This window comes from Silene latifolia, chromosome Y, assembly GCF_048544455.1.
Source record: "Silene latifolia isolate original U9 population chromosome Y, ASM4854445v1, whole genome shotgun sequence".
NCBI lineage: Eukaryota > Viridiplantae > Streptophyta > Magnoliopsida > Caryophyllales > Caryophyllaceae > Silene > Silene latifolia.
The window spans coordinates 4,312,680-4,335,631 of record NC_133538.1 but is presented as its reverse complement, the minus strand read 5'-3'; the positions used below and the strand labels follow the sequence as shown (position 1 = coordinate 4,335,631).

The 22,952-nt window shown below is 37.5% G+C and overlaps 2 non-coding genes across 2 annotated transcripts; both read right to left on the bottom strand.

The window, feature by feature from the left end:
* Positions 1–2,837: 2,837 nt before the first annotated feature.
* On the bottom strand, positions 2,838–2,930 carry LOC141636841 (small nucleolar RNA R24). The gene has a single exon (XR_012541421.1). It is a non-coding gene; the product is annotated as a small nucleolar RNA R24 (small nucleolar RNA).
* A 52-nt stretch (positions 2,931–2,982) lies between these two features.
* LOC141636857 (small nucleolar RNA U19) lies at positions 2,983–3,112 on the bottom strand. The gene has a single exon (XR_012541437.1). It is a non-coding gene; the product is annotated as a small nucleolar RNA U19 (small nucleolar RNA).
* Between the last annotated feature and the right edge of the window lie 19,840 nt (positions 3,113–22,952).

Sequence of the window (22,952 nt, the reverse complement as noted above, 5' to 3'; positions counted from 1 at the left end):
TTGTGGGTGATATACTGAGCGATTGAATATATTTTAGTTTTCCATTCAGTTATCTGTGCATGGATTGTACCTTACAATGGGTTTTTCACCAACATATTTTGCACTTTAATATTGTCATGACTATTTTTTGGGTTATACAATGTCGTTATTTGTATTCGAGGATTATGGTCTTACATAAAGTTTATTGTAAAACGAGTTTTCATAATAACTACTTTTACTCACAAGGTTGTGTTTAGATCCGTTTTACATTACATTAGTATAAACCGTCTTACACAACACTAACGATCTTACAATCTTATGTGTAGTAATATAATATTCATTATTCGATTTCTTATTCATGACCTGAATAAGTCAAGTTAAAGTATTGTTCTTTTAACAAAAAGAACACAAGTTTGATAATTGGATATCATTATAGCAAGGTTAAAACTCAATAATTTCATATTTGCCATGAACTGACAGTAATTGTGATCTTAGTATCTTACACGATGTTATTAAAGGTTCACAGCTGATCAGTTCCTATAAATTCTTGCCTAACAATTCACTACTACGTCTACGTGTTCTAATTTCGTTGAGCAATTAAACAATCAATTTTTTTATTTGTTTCATTATATATTAATTGGGTCTTAAGTTTGATTTCCCCTCCCTTCTATTGTAATCGAAAGAGTTAACACTATATTTTTTGAGCAATCACAGATATTTTTTTAGCAATCACAGAGAGTCTAACTTGACGCTTTCGAGAGAGTCCTAAATTGTAAAAATTAATAGATTAATATGGAGTGAGTCTTAACTTAATTAGGAAATGATATTGGTGCTAAGTACTTGCATAATAATTATCTTATTTGTCAAGTCAAAGAGTCATACTATTAATTCCTATGCAAATCAAAATACGGCACTCCAATTCAATTTTGATTTATCCGTAGGGCTTAATCGTAAGCTGAAGATACATAGAAACTTAGACACGTTATTATCATAATGAACGATGCCAAGACAAATGACTTATGATTAAATTTGTTCCTTTTTTTATGAGATCACTTAATATACTCTCATGCCTCAACCATTACTCCCATAAGAAGCTTATTACTCCGTATAAGTAGAAGTTAAAAATTATTGCTTAAAGGGAGTTTGGTTTTTTTAAAAAAAAAAAAAAAAAACCTAAACAAAAAGGGTGTTTATGGAGTATCGAGCTCCTGCCTTCCAAATAGAAATAGCTTTAATCGCTGAATCCAAGAAGTGGCAATGTCTTATGCTCCACACAAATCATATACATACTTTGCTTATACTTTTTTCTAAGAAAAGAGTTCGGTGTTGTACGCACCCCCGGTCCGCCCCTAAGTACTGTGTACTCCGTATTAATTTGAAAGCCTAGGGACATGAAACAGTTTTGCGTGCGAAATTTAAAGAGAGTATAAGTAGAACAAGTGTATTTCACTTTAACATGGTATACATGTACAATCACTTCTATTAGGAGTTGAATTAGAGCTCTATTCGATAACTCAGTTTTTATTAAGTGCTTAAGATTTAAAATATTAGAAAATATAAAAATTTCAATGAATATGAAAGAGTGTGAATAAATTTAAGAAAAAATTAAAAACAATATTTTTTATAAGAATTTTAATTATACTCTTTTAACAATTTCCCGTTTCTATGATAAAACATTACAAAAAGGCCCGTGCATCGCACGGGCATTAAATCTAGTATATATATAAAAGAGGCTTTTTTTCAGGCACTCTGAAAGACTCCAACTTTTCTAAAACACCTATTATTAATAAATTTGCATTAGTTATTTTCTAAATAAAAATAAGAATGAAAAGATATAAATTGGACCAAAAAGATAATACAAAAGAAATATTAAATCAATTTCAAACAACTATGTACTCCATATTTTATCAATAATAACTGACAACACCTATCTATTATCTCTTTGCTATTGGAATTTGTTTACAACTAAAAAACCAATTGCAGAGCGGTCAAGCAGCTATATATAGTTATATCCAATCGGTTGAGATTTTTACCGTATTTGTTGATGGAAAAGCTCAAAAGATTTCCGTTTTATGTTGAACTATCTTAATTGACAATGGAGCCGATAAATCAATATATATAATGGAGATGAAAGCTCATTGGAAAGTTAGAAGTGGTAACAAATTTTCGTGCCATAGAAGATGCAGACCAGAAACTCAAGATGCCTGTGGTGTTTTCTGAGTTTGGTGTATCGAGAAAAAATCCCGAGTGCAACTCATGCTACAGAGACGCAACCTTCAAACTGGTATACGAAACTCTGGAGGAATCTGCAAAAAGAGGAGGAAGCGCAGCTGGAAGCCTCATGTGGCAACTGTTTCCTGAAGGCGTAGACCACATGTGTGATGGATATGAAGTAGTGCTCTCCAAATCTGCTTCTTTTTCAGACATTATTGCTCATCATTCTACACGGATGATGCTTCTTTCACCAAACTTCTGATAGGCTTATCCTAATTCTTATGGTGTGTTATTTGTTATTTCACCAAGGCAATATACTTGTAAATGATCAAATCATCTGAGATTTCTGATTTGTTGAGGACTGATCAGGTGGGAACTCAACGTGAACGCCATGTATTGTACTTTGTTGGGTAATTATAGGACAATACAGTTAGTAGAGCATTTGAAGATGAAAGCTCATTGGAAAGTTAGAAGTGTTACCACGTAACAATTTTGCATCCATAGAGTACAATTTTCGTGCCATTGATAACGTTGAGTTAATCAAACACATCTCAGATCCAATCCCTAATTTAAGTAACACGGTTAAGATCGTAAGAAAGTTGATAAACAACAATGCAGCGATTACTGGATTAGAGCATAATGGGTCATCTCAGAAGCCAAGCGTTAACAAAGGTATTGCATCGAAAATCCGTCACAAAGTCGAATTTTCTTACGTGTTAAAGCCTCATCACAGATAACATTTGACAGCTCTTACAAGTAGAAACGATCGATTAATTGACGATGATTAAAACATGTCCAAGGCTGCTTGGAGGACAATTCATATCACGAAAGAATAGTCCCCTAAAAAAGGCCTGAGAAACAAAGGATCAAACAATACATTTGACCCCAAATTGATGTATGCCCCATAACTAAACCAATATGAAACTTGTTTAAATAACAAGACATTCATACAGCTACTCTTAAAGGGCAGTTTTCATCAATCGCTTTACACAACTACAATAATAGGTAATCTGATCTTGAATTGAGCATAGGTTTTTTTTCTTTGAATGTCTGCACTATCGAGTAGTCTGCAACATTCAATAAAAAGTGATTGCGCACAGTTATTCGAGGTCACGATGGATTTGCAGTTGTGCACTATCAAATTTCCAGTGCTACGTACGAAGCTTTTGTGGCGGTGAAATTATATGTAACTACGGATTATTGTTTATAAAGTTTTATTTTACGGGAAGTACATACACCCTTCGTGGAATTTAATTCATTGTCAGAAATATGTATTGTTGATTTAGGAGGTAACAAATGGTTGGGGCCGAGGGAGTATATACTCGCTTTTGATCATCTTAGATGATATGCAGCATGATTTTTATAGTGGCAGTACTCTATATTTTCTTATACTGATCTATTGAATCTTAGGTTTTATTGTGATACGAACTGTCTCTCCTATATGGGATAAATATGTATGATTAAATAAGGTTATGTCAAGTTTATAGTCAAATATATAAATATAAGAATAAGAATGTCATTAACTTTTATCAATAATATTAAAGACACATGCAACTAAGGCTACTGCAATGCCAGGAATTTCTACGAAATTAAAACGGACAGCATCCTAATAACTAAAATAAGTCTTCAACAGGCTAAGAAGTTAGCTTTTAATAATAGCAAGCATAATAAGGCGATATAGATTGGTTTTCATGTATAACCCCAAGCTAATCAAAAGAGCAAAATAGGAAATAGGAAAAAATCATAAAGAAAATATTTGTTAATTAGCAAATAAAAAAACTTCTGAAAAAAGATGATCATGCAATTTAATATTCTAGAGATATATGACTATATGAGTTTTAGTGAAAAGAAACCTCAAAATAAATAAAAATAATAATAATAATTATAATAATAATAATTGATAAATACCAAACAAAACCAAACCCTAGAACATTATTGTATATATACTCCATCCTAACATCTATCCTATACATCCATTCACGTTGTGTTCTTTTCTTTTATACTTCGCTGTTTAGTTGTTACATGCTTGCAGTTGAAATATGGAATAAATAATTAAATGACCGGACGAAGGAAGTATCAATTACATAAGGCTCTAACTACATAAAACCTATACAACAAGTATATATGATCACTATTTTTGCCATAATAGCTCTCCCAAGACGTCGCCAACTATAAGTCTAGGAGTTTTGGATTTGGATTACAAATCGTCCTTGGTTTTGTAGCTTGATCTTTGTTTTATTGATTGCCAAGCATGTAAAATTAGCTTAAGTAAAATTAGTTTAAGTAACCTGATGTCCTAGAATAAGTCGTATAAGTATTCTAATTTTCACTTATTTAAGTGATTCAAAAGTATTATTGAAGTTTGATATCGATTAAATAATAATATTGTTCACACTCAAGAGCTTACATTTTTCACAAGCTCACTCAAAAATTAAACACTATTTAGTACCCGTGCAGCGCACGGGCATCAAATCTAGTAGCTAAGACAGTCGGTTCACCATGATTCTCTAGTCATGCAATTTAGGTCTCAGGTCAATATGGGTATGATCTATGGGGCAGTGTGTTGGAGCTTGTGTCCTCCAGTTAGTGCGGATAACGTCATTGCACATACACTTGTACGGACAAGTGGGAGCTTGTTGGGGCTGGTGTCCTTAACAGTTAGTGCAAGGACTTATAAATCTCTAAAAGGATCAAAGGGCATACTTTTGGTATTATTATCAGTTGATCCACGTTTATCAATAACGGTTGGCTTGCTAGATAAGTTTGACGTTATTGTCATACAGATGGCGGTGATCAACTGGTCCCTAAAAGTCACACCTATAGGATACGTTTGAGAGATGTGACGGTATGAAAATACAGTCATGTAGATGCCAAATTTGACTAGGGTAATATCCGTATAAAACCCTTTCTTTATAGGATTATAACGCAAATTTTATATGCAATTTATAGTCATAAACGAAATTAACAATGAAACGATAAAGATTAAGGAATAACCTCCGGTCCTAGTGCAATTCGGCAATGAGAGATCAAAGTAGATCTCCTCCTAAACGATGCACCCAAGATAGTCCGAGAAATGCCCTTGTGCTAGAAGGAATCCTCTAATTGCCTTGCAATATTGAGAGGATTGATTTGTGAGTTTTCGTTGGATGAGAGATCCGAATTTTGAGAGGCACTTTTCTCAAAACCCTAATTATTTTCTCCAAATGAAATGATTAGGTTAAGCAAGAGAAGAGGCTCTCTTTTGTTCTCCTAATCTCGGCCAAACCGAGTGGATCAAGGGGAAGTGGGCTTCCACTTCCTCTTAACTTTAACTCGTGGTCCGGTTCATAATTCGCTAAGTGTATATGACGCGGTTTCATTATAAACTGTCATCGGTTATCGGAAATTAAGGCATCAACTAATAATACGGGTTAGTTGAATTATTAATACGTGTCCGACAAAGACAATATCGTATAATTAATTTATCCAATATACATTAATCAAATATAAGTCGCTTATATTTAATTTTACGAATTAATCGCTTAATCCGCCTTAGCCATTAATATTTAATCCGTATTAAATAAAATATCTCAACATCACATTTTGACTAATTATTAGTCAAATAACTCAGACTAACTGGTTAGTCAAATTTGGCATCTACATGACTGTATTTTCATACCGTCACATCTCTCAAACGTATCCTATAGGTGTGACTTTTAGGGACCAGTTGATCACCGCCATCTGTATGACAATAACGTCAAACTTATCTAGCAAGCCAACCGTTATTGATAAACGTGGATCAACTGATAATAATACCAAAAGTATGCCCTTTGATCCTTTTAGAGGTTTATAAGTCCTTGCACTAACTGTTAAGGACACCCCTAACAAGCTCCCACTTGTCCGCAAGTGTATGTGCAATGACGTTATCCGCACTAACCGGAGGACACAAGCTCCAACAAACTCCCACTTGTCCGTACAAGTGTATGTGCGATAACCGATTCTCATATTCATTTAAAATCTCTCCCATTCAATGTAAAACAATTTGCAGATCCGGATCCGCAAAGGTCGTATTTACAATCGATCCGGATCAAGAGTGGTTTCCCCGACCGGAGAGTAACTTAACCGATAAAACGAATCCGTATCCGAGCATGGCCATGCATTTCGATTCTGACTCCTCGAGTGGCCCCGAGAAATATCGAGTACCCGATAAAGGCTGAATATTTCCTTCAACTCGACTCCTTCCGATCTAAGCACAACATGAAATGACCCAGAAAAAATCTACTTGGCCCCTGTTACGGATGACCGTGAGAAAGAAACCAAAGTCACCCAAAATCTGCCTTAGTCTCAAGAGACAGTCGATAGTCAAAAGAATCGACTCTTAGGATCACCATGGAAGTCCTATCCACGACCGGGCACCGAATGTTATAAAACATTTAGGACTCCACGTCGATGTCACAATTGTGTCCTACGAAATATCCGTATAAATCGCCTCCGTGATTGGTCACCAACCGGTTGACTTATGGCTCGTTGAACCCACCATCAACCAACGTCACAAAATAATTGCCAGAGTTATCAGCTCATGTGGGCAATTAAGGACTGAAAAATATAATGTTCGTTCAGTTCACTTTGTGGTGTTCAAAAATTGTCGTACAATTCCACATGAAAAAACAAAATATATAAATATCAAAACGATGATGTCGTATAGAGTACAAAAGGGAATGAATCTAATCCATAAAAGAGTACTACAACTTAAGAACACGTTTAATTCCCATGGAATTAACGTGCCCTTCATGCTTATCTTGTCGTAATGGTTTAGTGAGAGGATCCGCTATGTTGTCATCTCAGCAATCTTTTCTATCACTACTTCCTTTTGCTCCACGTAATCCCGGATTAGATGAGCTTTCCGTTGTACATGTCTAGACTTGTTGCTAGACTTTGGCTCCTTAGCTTGGAAGATGGCACCACTATTGTCACAATAGATGGTGATCGGGTCATTCGAACTAGGCACTACAGATAGTCCATGTAATAATTGACGCATCCATATCGCTTCCTTTGTAGCTTCAGACGCGGCATAGTACTCGGACTCAGTCGTAGAATCTGCTGTAACAGTTTGTTTCGAACTCTTCCGGTGACCGCAGCGCCATTAAGAGTAAAAACGAATCCAGACCGAGATTTCGAGTCATCTCGATCCGTTTGGAAGCTAGCGTCACAGAATCAGGTTGCGCATAGCTTTTGAGGGCCTCCATAAGTCAATGCCCAATCTTTAGTCCTCAGGAGGTACTTAAGAATGTTCTTGACAGCCAACCAATGTGATTCACCTGGATCTTTGTTGGAATCGACTTGTCATACTCAATGCATATGCCACGTCCGGACGTGTGCATATCATGGCATACATGATTGATCCTATAGCCGAAGCATAAGGAATCCGTGTCATGCGCTCTTTCTCTTCCGGTGTCTCTCGGTGACCGAGACTTGCTCAAATGCACCCCGGAGCCATAGGAAGAAACCCCTTCTTGGAGTTAGTCATTTGAATCTCTTTAGGATTTTGTCTATGTAAGACTCGATCGAGAGATAACATCCGTCGTGATCTATCTCGATAGATACGGATGCCTAGAATTCTTTGTGCCTCTCCCAGATCTTTCATCTGGAAATGGTTTTTCAACCATACTTTCACCGAAGTTAAGAGAGGTATGTCATTCCCAATCAGGAGTATGTCATCGACATACAATATTAGGAAGACAATCTTGCTCCCACTCGACTTGATATAAAGACATGGTTCCTCGACCGATCGAGTAAATCCATTTTCTTTAATCACTTGGTCGAAGCGATGATTCCAACTCCTTGATGCTTGCTTAAGTCCATAAATGGAACGCTTAAGCTTGCACACTTTCTTAGGATGTTCTGGATCGATGAAACCTTCGGGTTGTACCATGTACAACTCTTCCTCCAAAAAGCCGTTTAAGAAGGCGGTTTTCACATCCATTTGCCAAATTTCATAGTCATGAAAAGCGGCAATCGCTAAGATAATCCGAATGGAACGCAGCATGACTACGAGTGCGAAGATTTCATCGTAGTGCAAACCTGGCACTTGGGTGAAACCTTTAGCAACTAGTCGTGCTTTATAGATATCTTGTTGACCTTCCACAGAATGCTTTATCTTGTAAAGCCATTTGCATTGAAGGGGACGAACCTTAGCAGGTAAGCTAACAAGATCCCATACGTTGTTCTCATACATAGAGTCCATCTCGGATTGCATGGCCTCAAGCCATACCTTTGAGTCGGAACTAGTCATGGCACCTTTATAGGTTGCGGGTTCACTACTCGTTAAGAGTAGAACGTCATCTATGTCATGTTCCTCGACCATACCAATGTATCTGTCTGGAGGAATAGAGACTCTTCCCGACCTCCTAGGTTCCTCAGGAATGTTCACCGCAGCCGGGATTGAAGGAATTTGTTCCTCCAATGGTTGCTCGGTATTTGGCTCTGGAATCTCCGACAGGTCGAAGGTTCTATCACTCTTTGCATTCTCGAGAAATTCCTTCTCTAAGAATGTCGCACTAGCCGCAACAAAAACACGTTGTTCGGTTGGCGAATAAAAGTAATGACCAAGCGTTCCTTTAGGATAACCTATAAAGTACGTCTTGACCGATCGCGGGCCGAGCTTATCCTCGTGTCTCCACTTGACATAAGCCTCGCAGCCCCAAACCCGTATAAAGGACAAGTTAGGGACCGTTCCCTTCCATAGTTCATATGGAGTCTTGTCAACAGCTTTAGACGGACTTTGGTTAAGTATTAGAGCGGTGACGAGGAAGAGCATAACCCCACAATGAGTCAGGCAACACGGTGTGACTCATCATGGATCGAACCATATCAAGTAGTGTTCGATTTCTCCGTTCGGACACACCATTCAATTGAGGTGTTCCAGGTGGAGTTAACTGTAGGGCAATCCCACAGTCCTTTAGGTGTTGATCAAACTCGTGAGAAAGATACTCGCCACCACGATCCGAACGCAGTGTTTTAATCTTTCTACCCAATAGGTTCTGTACCCTATTTTGGTATTCCTTGAATTTCTCAAAGGATTCACTTTTGTGCTTCATTAAGTAGACATAGCCATATCTACTTAAGTCGTCCGTGAAAGTGATGAAATACCTATAGCCTTCTCGTGCGGTGATTGACATAGGACCACATACATCCGTGTGTATGAGCCCTAATAGGTCAGCAGCGCGCATTCCAACACCTTTGAAGGAAATCCGAGTCATCTTACCGATGAGACATGATTCACACGTGCCAAATGATTGAAAATCAAAGGCCGAGATAGCTTCATTTTTGATGAGCTGTTTTACGCGTTTCTCATTAATGTGTCCCATACTATTAGCCATAGATACGTTTGATCTTTGTCACCACCCTTTAACTTTTTATTCATTACGTGTAATATTTCGGTTGTCTGATCTAAAACATAAATTCCGTTCATGGAGACCGCCTTGCCATAAATCATATCGTGTAATGAGAAAATGCAAGTATTATTCTCTATTACAAATGAAAATCCAAGTTTGTCAAGTGCGTAAACCGAAATAATGTTTTTGGAAAGATGGGTACATAATAGCAAAGTCATATAATGACAACTCAAATCCGCTAGGAAGCTGGATCACATATGTCCCCTTTGAGATGGCGGCCACTCTTGCTCCATTCCCGACACGCAGTCCACCTCACCCTTTACGAGGGGTTCGATGTTTCGGAGCCCCCGCACATGATTACGAGATGAGAACCACAACCAAGATCAAGTACCCAAGTTCAGTAACTTGCGTGGTTAATCTCAATCATATGAATAAAAGTAGAAGAGAGAGAAGACATACCAACGGGTTTAACACGACCTGCCTTTAAGTCCTCATGATAAACAGGACATGTACGCCTCCAATGCCCGGTCTTGTGGCAATGATGGCATTCCATGTTTTCATTCTTGCTCTTTGTCGCGCCCGATGAGGTGCTCGACTCACCAGGCCCACTCTTACCTGAACCCGACTTCTTGAACTTCGGTTTACCTACCGCTAGGTTTGCCTGAGCTTTGCCCTTACCTTTCCCCTTGTTTGTCACAACGAGAACATCCTGTTTCAAGCTCCCACTGAACTTCATGTCCTTCTGGTGCATACGAGAAGGGAGTGCAGTTCATGGGGACTTTTCTTCAAATCATTCATATAGTAATTCGCTCTAAATTGCGAAAAACCATCGTGGAGTGAGTGAAGCATGCGGTCGATCACAATGTTCTCGCCGATCTTACAATCAAAGGTCTCGACTTCTCGACATTCTCAATCATCTTCGAGAATGTGTGGGCTAACTGGTTGGCCCTTCGGAGTCTCGCATCAAAGAAGCGAGTGGTATGCTCATAGGTCACGATTCTCGGTGCTTTCGAGAATTCCTTGGTGAGCGTGGTGAAAATCTTGTTCGCACCATGGGCTATGAAGCGTTTCAGCAAATTGGGTTCCATTGCAAAAATGAGTACGTTTTTAATCGCACCCGCTTCCATACAGAAATCATTAAACTTGGTGATTTCGTGACTCAGCCGTGGGACCTGGGTTTGCCGGGATGGGCTCTAATAGATATTTGAGCTTCCGTCGCCAGGCGCAGCATTCCGTAATGCCGCCTCCCGGTCGCGAAGTTTGATCCATCATTCTTGATCGAGTAGACCGATTCATCCGATTCATAAAGATCCGAAGCCAGGACTCACGGTCCAATGTGGCACTTGGCATTGGGTTATCGTAGAACCACCATTTGTTATTAGCAGTTTAAAAGTTCGTGATCTCCTTTGAAAAAGAAAGAAAAACAAAAACGAAATAAGCAACTCATCGAGGTGATTTAAGTCTATTTAAAATTCATTTTAACGTGTAGACTCTCGCACTTGCATAATTGATCTCCCTCAAGAATGATACAAGTGATCCCAAGACTCAATTTCTGTAAATTGATAAGCCAACTGTTTAGCTAATTCTTCCGTAAGAACTCTTGGTCGATAGATTTCCGTAAATCCTATCTATAGTCCACCATGATCACAGGATCGTACGAGTGACCATAGTGTTGAGATAAAATAGGTCAATCGGTTCCAACTTACCCGACGTAGAAGGGGTCATATTATGCCTACCGACGAAGAAGGGACTCATTGGAGTTTGACCTATAAAGACCATTCTCAATTTTTGTTTATACGAGGAAGATCCCATCAACTAAATTATAATTCATATTAAGTGAACGAATAACTAGCGTCTGCGTGAATGAATTAATTTGGGTGATGGCTTAAAAACATGTGACATGATAATGTCAAAGAAAACTAACTCGTGACCTCTATATGTGTCAGTTTTCATGCAATAATTAGGTGGTTTGGTTTTTAAGCGGAATATGATGCATATTATCGTTATGAAAAATAAATAAAAGAATGCAATACGTAAATAAAAATTCCTAGTGTGGCCTATCCTAATAAAAAGGACATAAAACAACTTTGGAATCCACCGTTGGACCCGAGAAGCTTGTCTTGGTGTTCCATCTTGATCCATGTAGCGGGAGTGAGCATCCGGTCTCCATCTTTGGTCTTCTCAAAAATTAAAATTTAAAATTTACAAATATAAACCTATTTACATTCTAAATAAAAACTGTAATTAAAAGAAATAAAAATGGAGATACGAGATCTCAAAATACAACCAAGACCGTGTTCCATCATTACGGTAACACGTTCTACTAAGGCCACACTAAGTTACAACCGTTTGCAAAAATAAATAAATACGTAATTAAAAGCATTCAAATTAAACAAGAACGATAAATAAAATACATCAACTAAATTAAATTTATTCGTGACATAATTCCGTAATTATGTTAAATTTATCCAAACCACCAAAGATAATTAAAATTATATGACAAAACCGCTTTAGTCAAGTTAATTTTAATCCGAGATAATCCGTTACTATAAATTGTTTTAAAGTAACTTAATTTTACGTGGGTGAACCGTTTCACTATCAAGCGAGAGCATAAATCCGTTTTATGCATAATTGGCCGAAAGAAAAAAAAACAAACAATTTTTTTTTTCTTCTGTACTGCTGTACGTGAACAGTACCAGAAAAGGAATTTTTTTTTTTTTTTTTTTTATAAGGCAAAATGCCGAGAGCCTCAAAAGGCCAAAAAAAAAAACAATCGGCTTAAAAACGAGAGCAACAAGAGATCAAAACAAAACGGTTTGATAAAACACAATTGCAATTTTAATCTAATCCGTATAGAAATCAAACTACAATTGTTACATCTTCAACATATTGCAATAATTATCGGTTAAAATTACAACATGTGAAGAACGATTGAAAACAAGAGATTGAACGATCTAACAAAATGTGTGGCACGCAAATCAATGCAAAAACAGAAAACAGGCCGTGACTTGAGGCCACACGGTTTTCAAGAATTTTTCGAGACAAAAATTTGTGCCACACGAAATTTTATGCAATCATTTTGATAGATCTTTAACATATTGCGATGAATATCGATTACAAAACAATATGCAAAGATCAAAATGAAAACAAAACAATAGACAACCATCACCGTGTATACAAGACACGGATCCCAAGGCACAAAACACAAAAAAAACGCAGCAAAAAAAAAAAAAAAATTGCCGAAAAAAAAAAATTTGTGCCGTGAGGGTTTTAAACAAAAAAAAATTACCGATTCAAAATCCGTTTGATGAAAATCACATAGAAAAATTTACGTGGCCTCGCTCTGATACCACTTGTAGGGTAATATCCGTATAAAACCCTTTCTTTATAGGATTATAACGCAAATTTTATATGCAATTTATAGTCATAAACGAAATTAACAATGAAACGATAAAGATTAAGGAATAACCTCCGGTCCTAGTGCAATTCGGCAATGAGAGATCAAAGTAGATCTCCTCCTAAACGATGCACCCAAGATAGTCCGAGAAATGCCCTTGTGCTAGAAGGAATCCTCTAATTGCCTTGCAATATTGAGAGGATTGATTTGTGAGTTTTCGTTGGATGAGAGATCCGAATTTTGAGAGGCACTTTTCTCAAAACCCTAATTATTTTCTCCAAATGAAATGATTAGGTTAAGCAAGAGAAGAGGCTCTCTTTTGTTCTCCTAATCTCGGCCAAACCGAGTGGATCAAGGGGAAGTGGGCTTCCACTTCCTCTTAACTTTAACTCGTGGTCCGGTTCATAATTCGCTAAGTGTATATGACGCGGTTTCATTATAAACTGTCATCGGTTATCGGAAATTAAGGCATCAACTAATAATACGGGTTAGTTGAATTATTAATACGTGTCCGACAAAGACAATATCGTATAATTAATTTATCCAATATACATTAATCAAATATAAGTCGCTTATATTTAATTTTACGAATTAACTGCTTAATCCGCCTTAGCCATTATTATTTAATCCGTATTAAATAAAATATCTCAACATCACATTTTGACTAATTATTAGTCAAATAACTCAGACTAACTGGTTAGTCAAATTTGGCATCTACATGACTGTATTTTCATATCGTCACATCTCTCAAACGTATCCTATAGGTGTGACTTTTAGGGACCAGTTGATCACCGCCATCTGTATGACAATAACGTCAAACTTATCTAGCAAGCCAACCGTTATTGATAAATGTGGATCAACTGATAATAATACCAAAAGTATGCCCTTTGATCCTTTTAGAGATTTATAAGTCCTTGCACTAACTGTTAAGGACACCAGCCCCAACACAGTGAATATCTCCTTCCGGTCTCAATTCGCCCTAAAACACAAATAGCTTAGCTTCCGCCCTCACTAAAGTGCCCTAATGTTCGCCACGAGTCTCACCCTTTCCAATCTTCCGATCTAGGTCAAGGTTTACTGTGATTTATTAACTAATTGCGTCGACTCAATTAGACTAGAACAATTATAAGTAGCGATTAACAACATAGATTAAACTAGAATCAGACCTAATGATTTGATTTACACTTCCCTTAAAATAACGGCTCCCCTATGTCTTAGCAAGGGAATTTAGCTATGCATTATCATTGAAACAACAATACTCATACACAAGTAAGAGAGATTAAACATGATAACAAGGCAATGAAAGATTGATAATAGCAATTGTAAGTAAAGAGAGAAAGAAATAAAAAGCAATAAATGATTATGATTAAGAGTAAAGAAAGAGTAAAGATACCGATTACAAGTTCAAGATCCAAACCAAAATTCTAGAGTAAGAGAATGAGAGAGTAGTAGAGAAGAAAAATTAGTCGAGGTCTAAGAGATGATGAAGAAGAGAGTATCAACGTCGTTCTTAACCTAACATATATCCTAATTACCAAGCCCATCTCGAAATAAGGTAAAAACACGGATAAATAGCAAAGTCTCTCGATCGAGTGAATTGAAACCACTCGATCGAGGACAAATCCTGAAATTCCTCTCGATCGAGTAGAAAAGATGTTCGATCGAGTACTCCTTGTATCAGCCTCATCGATCGAGCATCAGAACAGCTCGATCGAGTGAATCTTCGACGGATAAAGCATTAGCTCGACCAAATAATTGGCCGATCGAGCTATATTAGCACATAGGACTCTTTGGCACCTTCCGAGGTCAGCTCACGCGTCTTTAGGTGATGGATTCCAAGCTCTGATCCCTTATTCTCCAAAATGCATGCAAATGAGACAAGTTTAGGCTCGGTTTTGCTCCTTTCTGTTCCGTACCTGCAATATACACAAGACAAACCAAAGAAGACTATTCAGGGGTATTTGTAGCTAGATGCGACGTAAATAGTATAGAAATGCGTTTAAAAATGAGGTAAAATCCTTATATAAAATACTTGAGCCTCATTCAGAGTTCGGCTCGCATAGTAGATTGCATTCAAAGCTTTGTCTTTCCTTTGGCCTAGCACCGCTCCTAGTGCATAGTCACTAGCATCACACATGATCTCAAACGGCAAATCCCAGTCGGGAGGCTGTATAATCGGCGCCGAAATCAAGGCCTGCTTTAACCTGTCAAAAGCAGAAAGACACTCATCAGTGAATACAAAGGGGGCATCCTTAAAAAGCAGCTGTGTAAGTGGTTTAACAATTTTTGAAAAGTCCTTGATAAACCGACGATAAAAGCCAGCATGACCAAGGAAACTCCTCACTCCCTTAACATTAACGGGAGGAGGTAATTGCTGAATCACTTGCACTTTTGCTTTGTCAACTTCAATACCCCTGTCAGAAACTAAATGCCCTAAGACAACTCCCTCTTGACCATAAAGTGGCACTTCTCCCAATTAAGCACAAGGTTAACCTCGATACAGCGCTGCAACACTTTATCAAAGTTAGACGGACAGTTAGCAAAATCACTTCCATAGAGACTGAAATCGTCCATAAAGACTTTCCATAATAGACTCAATATACTCTGAAAATATCCCCATCATGCACCTTTGAAAGGTGGCAGGGGCATTACATAAACCGAAAGGCATCCTCCGATAAGCAAAAACACACCCTGAGGACAAGTAAAAGTAGTATTTTCCTGATCATCCGGATGAATAGGGATCTGAAAGAACCCTGAGTACTCGTCCAGATAACAGAAAAACTTATGAGAAACTAACCTTTCTACCATTTGATCAATGAAAGGAAGGGGAAAGTGATCTTTCTTTGTGGCGGCGTTTAGCTGTCTGTAATCTATACACATCCGCCAGCCAGTCACTACTCTTGTAGGTATTAACTCATTTTTGTCATTCTTGACCACAGTAGTCCCTAAGAAACTCCTTTCTTAGGAACTACCTGAACCGGACTCACCCATTTAGAATGACCGACAGAATAAATAATACTTGCATCAAACAGCTTCATTACCTCAGCCATCACAACATCCCAACATCCTGCATCTTCTGGTTCAGCCGGCGCTGACCCTGTCTGCAGGGCTTATGATCTTCCTCCAGCTCAATCCTTTGCATACAAATATCGGGACTAATCCCCTTGATGTCATCCAAAGAATAATCTAATCCTTAGCTTTCCTGTTTTTCTTAAGCACAGCTAACAAAGCAGTCAGCTATCATCATCAAGTTTAGCACTAACAATGATTGGATATTGCTCTGTATCATCTAAGAAAGCATATTTAAGATGAGAAGGAAGAGGCATACACTCGGGTACCTTTACCTCTATGGCGTGGAGAGTACTAATCATTTGTTCCACCCTCTCTCCTTCAGCGTAGGTGAGTTCACGCTCATCTAAAGCAACTTCAAGCAAATCCAACACAGCATCATCATTGTTATCTGGTCAGCTGCACACTCATCCAAAAGCATCAAAGCTTCTTGCGGGTCCTTTATAAAAGAACCCGACCAGAAGTCATAGACAGACTCATCAACAATATCAACAGAATAACATGTATCCTCTATCATTGGTCGAGCAAGAGTACTAGGTAGACTAAAAGTGATCGCGTCATCCCCCACTTCAAGAGTCAAACGCCCTTGTTTGACATCAATAATGGCCCCAGCTGTACATAAGAACGGTCTTCCTAATATAATTGGGGTCCGGGTATCCTCAACTATGTCTAAAACAATAAAGTCCACTGGTATAAAGAACTTGCCTACTTTAATAGGCACGTCCTCTAAGATACCCAAGGGTCGTCTTACGGATCTATCAACCATCTGTAATGTAATGTTAGTCATTTTAAGATGACCCATATTAAGCTTTTTGCAGATAGAAAAGGGCATGACACTGACATTGGCCCCTAAATCACAAAGAGCCTTGTCGATTACTTCGTTGCCTATAGTATAGGTAATAGAGCAACTACCCGGGTCCTTCATTTTAGGCGGAGCTTTATTTAAAAGTAAGTTACTAGACTCTTCCATAAAGGCAACAGTCTCAAATTCACTAAGCTCTCTCTTACGCGTCACAATGTCTTTCATAAATTTAGCGTAAGTAGGTACCTGGGTAATAAGTTCGGTAAGAGGGACAGTTACCTGGAGGTTCTTGACCACGTCCGCAAACTTACCGTACTATCGCTCAACTTTAGCGTCTTTCAGACGTCCCGGATAAGGAACTCTAGTATCAATAAGTGGGCCCGCGACCTTGTCTTTACCTTTATCAGCACGTGACACCCAAACAGTAGAGGGAGAAGACACGGTAGCGGAATTAGATGTTGAATTTGATGTTTCGCTAGTTCTGGTGCTCGATCGAACACATTTGTCACTCGATCGAATGGTTTTTTCAGAAAAATTACTCGATCGAGGAGTCGATCGAGTCCCAGAATCACTCGATCGAACAACTTTGTCTGCCAAATCACTCGATCGAGAGGAATTAACTCCTCGATCGAAGTCTTCAAATTGGGCACGTCTCGATCGAGCAGGTATTGTACTCGATCGAGTAATGGGAGAAGCTAAATCACTCGATCGAGCTATATTTTCACTCGATCGAGCTTCGGGATAATATTCAGCAGGGATATCGTCTATTAGCTCCTCCAACTCGTTATCCAACTCGTTATGGCGGTATTATCCATGTCACATTTCTTCCCGAGCTGTTGCGTAAAGTTCAACACCAAGGATTTCAGCTCGGCGAACTCCCTATTTGTAGAGAGCGAATCTGGTTGCGGCATTGGAATAGAAGGGCTAGAGACACTTTTTGTTGTCAAATCCTCATAAAGTTTGGAGAATGGTACCCCTTGCTTGTATTTTAGATAGGCAATGACGCGCTCTACATCCGCCATACAACCAACAGGGTCATGCCCCTCCATACCGCATCTACCACACACTATCACATGCTCAGTAATAGCACAAACTTGTTCGTGCTCACCCATAGTCTGTATAATCTCCGGACTACCTAGCCTTCCGCTAGGACTCTCCACCTCAACCACTACCAACTCGTTCACATACCTACCTCCTCGGGGATTTCTATATTCAGCAACATGAATGGCCATTTTTTCGATAAGATGCCACCCTTGATCATCCTCCACATTCTTCTGAAACCTCCCCTTGGCCGCATTATCAAGAATAGCTCTCTGGTCCGGATACAACCCATTATAGAATTGGGTACACAAGAACCAGCGCTTGAAGCCATGATGAGGTACAGATCGGACGAGCTTCTTGAACCTGATCTAAACCCCGTTCAAGTCTTCAGTAGGTAGTTGCTCAAATGCAGTAATTTGAGCTCTCAACGCATTAGTGGGAAGTATCGTCTGTAAAAGGCTAAGGCAAGGGAATTTCAGTCAGTTACACCGGCAGCTTCCCTGTCTAAATAACTCAACCATTCCTGGGCATCATCAGTCAAGGAGAAAGGGAAAAGGACTCCCTTAACTCTGTCTTGTGTCACCCCCAGCAGCTAGAGAAATGGTGGAGCAATACTCTGTAAATAGCTCTATATGCTTGCACGGATCTTCTCCAGATACCCCCTGAAGAGATTTCTCTCAACCAGCTGTATATATGAGGGGTGGATTCCTAAGGTCCCCGAATTAGTAGTGGGTAACATGAAACCTTTTGGAAGTGAATCCACCGTAGGCTCTGAATGACTAGCTATATTCGGCATCCTAGCAGATAGAATTTACAGCAAGGCAGGTACGACAATGTTCTCTTCGAGAACAGATATCCTGCAAAACTAATTAAGAACTAGCAAAAATATGAGATTAATCTCAAGGAATAAACTCAATAAAAGCAACAAAATTACGCCATCTCCCCGGCAACGTTGCCAAAATTTGATAACGTCATCAGGTACCAAAAATAAAACCTAGATACACTAACAGAAGCTAGTAGCAAGTAGGGTCGATCTCCGCAGGGAGATGGGAAAATGTCAGCCTTAATTAAATCCGTCTAGGTAACCAGTTCTGGGGGTTTGAATAATTTGTTCTAATCTAATGAGATCAAGAAAGAGAAAGAAAGCAAGGGAGTAGAAATTAAACAAGTAGAGAGAAAATAACTAAGAGAGTCGGTTCACCATGATTCTCTAGTGATGCAATTTAGGTCTCAGGTCAATACGGGTATGATCTATGGGGCAGTGAATATCTCCTTCAGGTCAATACGAGTTCGATTCTCATTGTCTCAAGCATATGGACGTGCTACTTAGGAGTGTGTGTCATGCGACTTAGTGTCTCTGAGTTCTTCTGGGAGAGGTAACTCTTTTGATATTTTTGCATTTTCTTGATTTTCTTATTAAAATGAAAATTATATTAGATGCATGCATATTGATCTGATCAGCAAAATACCTTGAAGATACTGATCTTTTTGCCTTTAAAATTTAAATCCTTATTTTTAAGTGACTATTAGCCTTTTAAGTGAAGGTCTTATAAGATTGAAAATCAATGGTGTAAGACAATAGGACAATAACAGTGAACTTTGTTTGATTTTGCAGAGTATAATAGTTGTCCCTGTGCAGTGTACCTGGAATTACAACTCTGAGATCGTTGCGAGTATCGATAATATCAGATTAACGCCAACGAAGAATCTCATATCAAATTATATGTCGTTTCCCATTATATGGCGATAGTGGAGGGTACTGACCGTCTTCTACATAACTATACTAAGGTAATTTAGGATGATGCTAATGTGGCCACGCCCGAGGAAAAGGAGCAGTACAGGCTGGCTTCAAATGTCCCTCTCTGATGTGTGGAAAGTAAATGTTGTTGCAGCGATATCTGGTGAGGTGGGATGCGGGCTGGGTATGGTTATCCGAGGCCATATGGGTGTGGTTGGGCATGTTGGCGTAAAGCAATTGAGACAAATATGGAATGTTGATGTTGTCGAAGCCAAGGCTGCTCACTTAGGAATGATCATGCCCAGGCTAATTGGGAAACAAAAGATGATTGTAGAAAGTTAGTCAAGTATCTTGAGGCCACTAAAACGGAAGGTAGCTACTTTGAAAATATTGTCGGAGAGATTTTTTTTGTTGTTAATGACTTTGAGCATGTAGAATTAAACTTAAACTTAAACTTTGTTAGGCGGAAGGGTTTAAAGGCCACCCATTGTATGTCTCATTAATACACATTATTTTTCAACTAGAATTCGGGTGGACATGTGCCCGGATTTGATTGTTGAAATTGTATCGTCTGACTTTGTGACGGCTTTTCATAATTAATGAGTAGATCAATCTTTTCCCTAAAAGAAAAATAGAATAAGGCTAAGGAAACTAATTGATTATGATGGAGATTGTATTATGTACTTATAATTTAGTTAATGACTTTCTTAAAATGATTACTTTTGTCAGTATTCTTTCGCGGGTGAATATTTCTAGACTTAGGTAGAGATAGATCGTAGTGTGATTGCTGAGCGAGTGGTTGATAAACAGAAGCAGATTTCGATTGTTTTAGTTCACAATGAGTGGCGGTAAAGTGTTGAGGTGACTCAAATGATTAGATTTTATGTTCATGTTTCTTGAGAAACTCATTACAAAATATATTGAACTAATACTAATGATCAACTACAAAAACAGGTCCATAAGTTTAACATAATTAGTCCATCTCTCACACGTTTGACTCATAGTTGACGGGTTATCGTCAGATCACCACACGGGTTATAACAACTATTAATGCCACCTTCCTGATCAGATCATCACCACTATCATTATCAACGACCAGTCGACCACCATCACCAATGTACTCTCATCACCTCAATTTGAGGCTTACACCACCCTTCGTAATCACTTCATAAAAGATTTATATTACGACCTATAGTAAAAGTCCATTGTAAACCTATGTTGATAAACAAGTTTTTATAGTATCGCCTTATAAGCGAGGGTGTTCCAATATCTTATCCTCGGTGAGTATATGCATAAAAATTATTATAGATATTACTCCTTCATTCTTATTATTTGTTTATCTTTTTTATTCTTTGTAAGAAGTATTTTAGTCAATGAAAAGACAAATAATTGAGAAGGAAAAACGTATATTTCCCTTTAATTGATATCAAATGTATATTATACCCGTGCATAATGCACGGGTTACACACTAGTATAGTTTAGAGTCAGCGAGTGCAGAAATTTTTTTTTTTTTTTAAATGATAAATTGGGGAGATACATATGAAATAGTTAGAAAATGAACAATTTTTTTTTATATTAGTACTCAGTATATGTTTGATGAGGAAAAAGTGATGAAAGAGATAAAATGAGGGTTTGGAAATGTGATTGAATAGAGACGGCAAGCAAGAGAAATTGAGAAACTTTGAGATTTCTATTTTTATATGAAAGAAGCCCTAAAAGAGTTTCAGTTGGATAGGAGTTGGATATCCGAATATTTTATAACCCATATTCAAACAAATCCAAAATTCGAAAGCTTATCCGATCCAAACGGTTTTCGGATCATTCGATTCTCGAAGAAGATATACTGATTTTGAATCAGATTGGACAATCGAATGTTTTGCTCTGCATTAGATGACATTACTATTAAATCATTCGACTAAATTATTTTAAATGTGCACGAGTCATAATTTCATTTTAACATGTTTCACTAACTAACAATCGGTACTAAATGAAAAACGCGTCAACATTTTCATTTTAAAATTGCACGGATAAAAATTTCATTTTAATCGTACATGAGTGACAATTCTCATTTTGTCTTGTTTCACTAATTATCAATTACTACTCAAATAAAAAACGCAACAAAATTTTCATTTTTAACGTGCACGAGTGACAGTTTTCATTTGTCCTGTTTCACTAATTAACAATCAATATTTAATGCGTCAAAATTTTCATTTTAAAAGTACACAGGTAGAAATTTCATTTTAAACGTGCACGAGTGACAATTTTCGTTTTGCTCTGTTTCACTAATTACCAATCAGTACTCAATAACAAACGCATCAAAATTTTCATTTTTTAAAATACACGGGTCAAAATTTTCATTTTAAACGTGCACGGGTAACAATTTTCGTTTTGTCCTGTTTCACTAATTACCGATCAGTACTCAATCAAAAAAACGCATCAAAATTTTTATTTTTTAAAATACACGGGTCAAAATTTTCATTTTAAACGTGCACGAGTGACAATTTTCGTTTTGTCATACTTCGCAAATTAACAGTCGGTATTAAATGAAAAACGCGTCAAAATTTTCAATTTAAATATTCACGAGTCAAAATTCTTAGCTTAAACTTGCACGACTTCTACAAATATTCACAAGTTTGACTAAACAAAAAATGAGTTTAACAACTTGCACGGGTCTGCGACTATACGAACCGATTCGTTTTTACTAAATTTGTTTAATTTTCATCCGAATAAATTGGCTTGATGTGTAAGTCGGATTTTTTTTTTTATGTTAGTAACTCAAATTTAATTAACAAGAAAATACATACTACAATAACTACCTGTCCAATTAACCCTTATGCTTATTTACGTTAATTGCAAATAAGATTTATAATAAACACTAAAATATGACTTTATAACTCATCAACTATTATATTTGTAATTTCAATTTGTTTAACAAAAAACAGAGATTTTATTATTTTATTGTAAAATTTTATTTTTAAAGATAATAACTTTGAAAGGAGTTAATTAACTACTATAAAAATGTATCCTATATATATTAGTTTTATAATAAATAGTTTAAAAGAGCATACCCGTGCAATTTGCACGGGTTTAAAACTAGTGAGGATGAATAGCAATGGCCAATAGCCTTTTAGCATGTTTTGGGGGTGCAGTTGTCGTCTCTTCTCTCTCCATTTTCTTGTCGGTTACAATTGTTAACTGTGCGTTCTTAACTTCATATTTTAACCATTTTTTTTAAAAATTATTGACCTTTTTATTAGGCTTCTCTCCTATTTGGGCCGTATAGAACGGTCTTATAAGAGAGTTGCTGAAAAAAAAAACCCATTGTACAGTTGAAAAAGT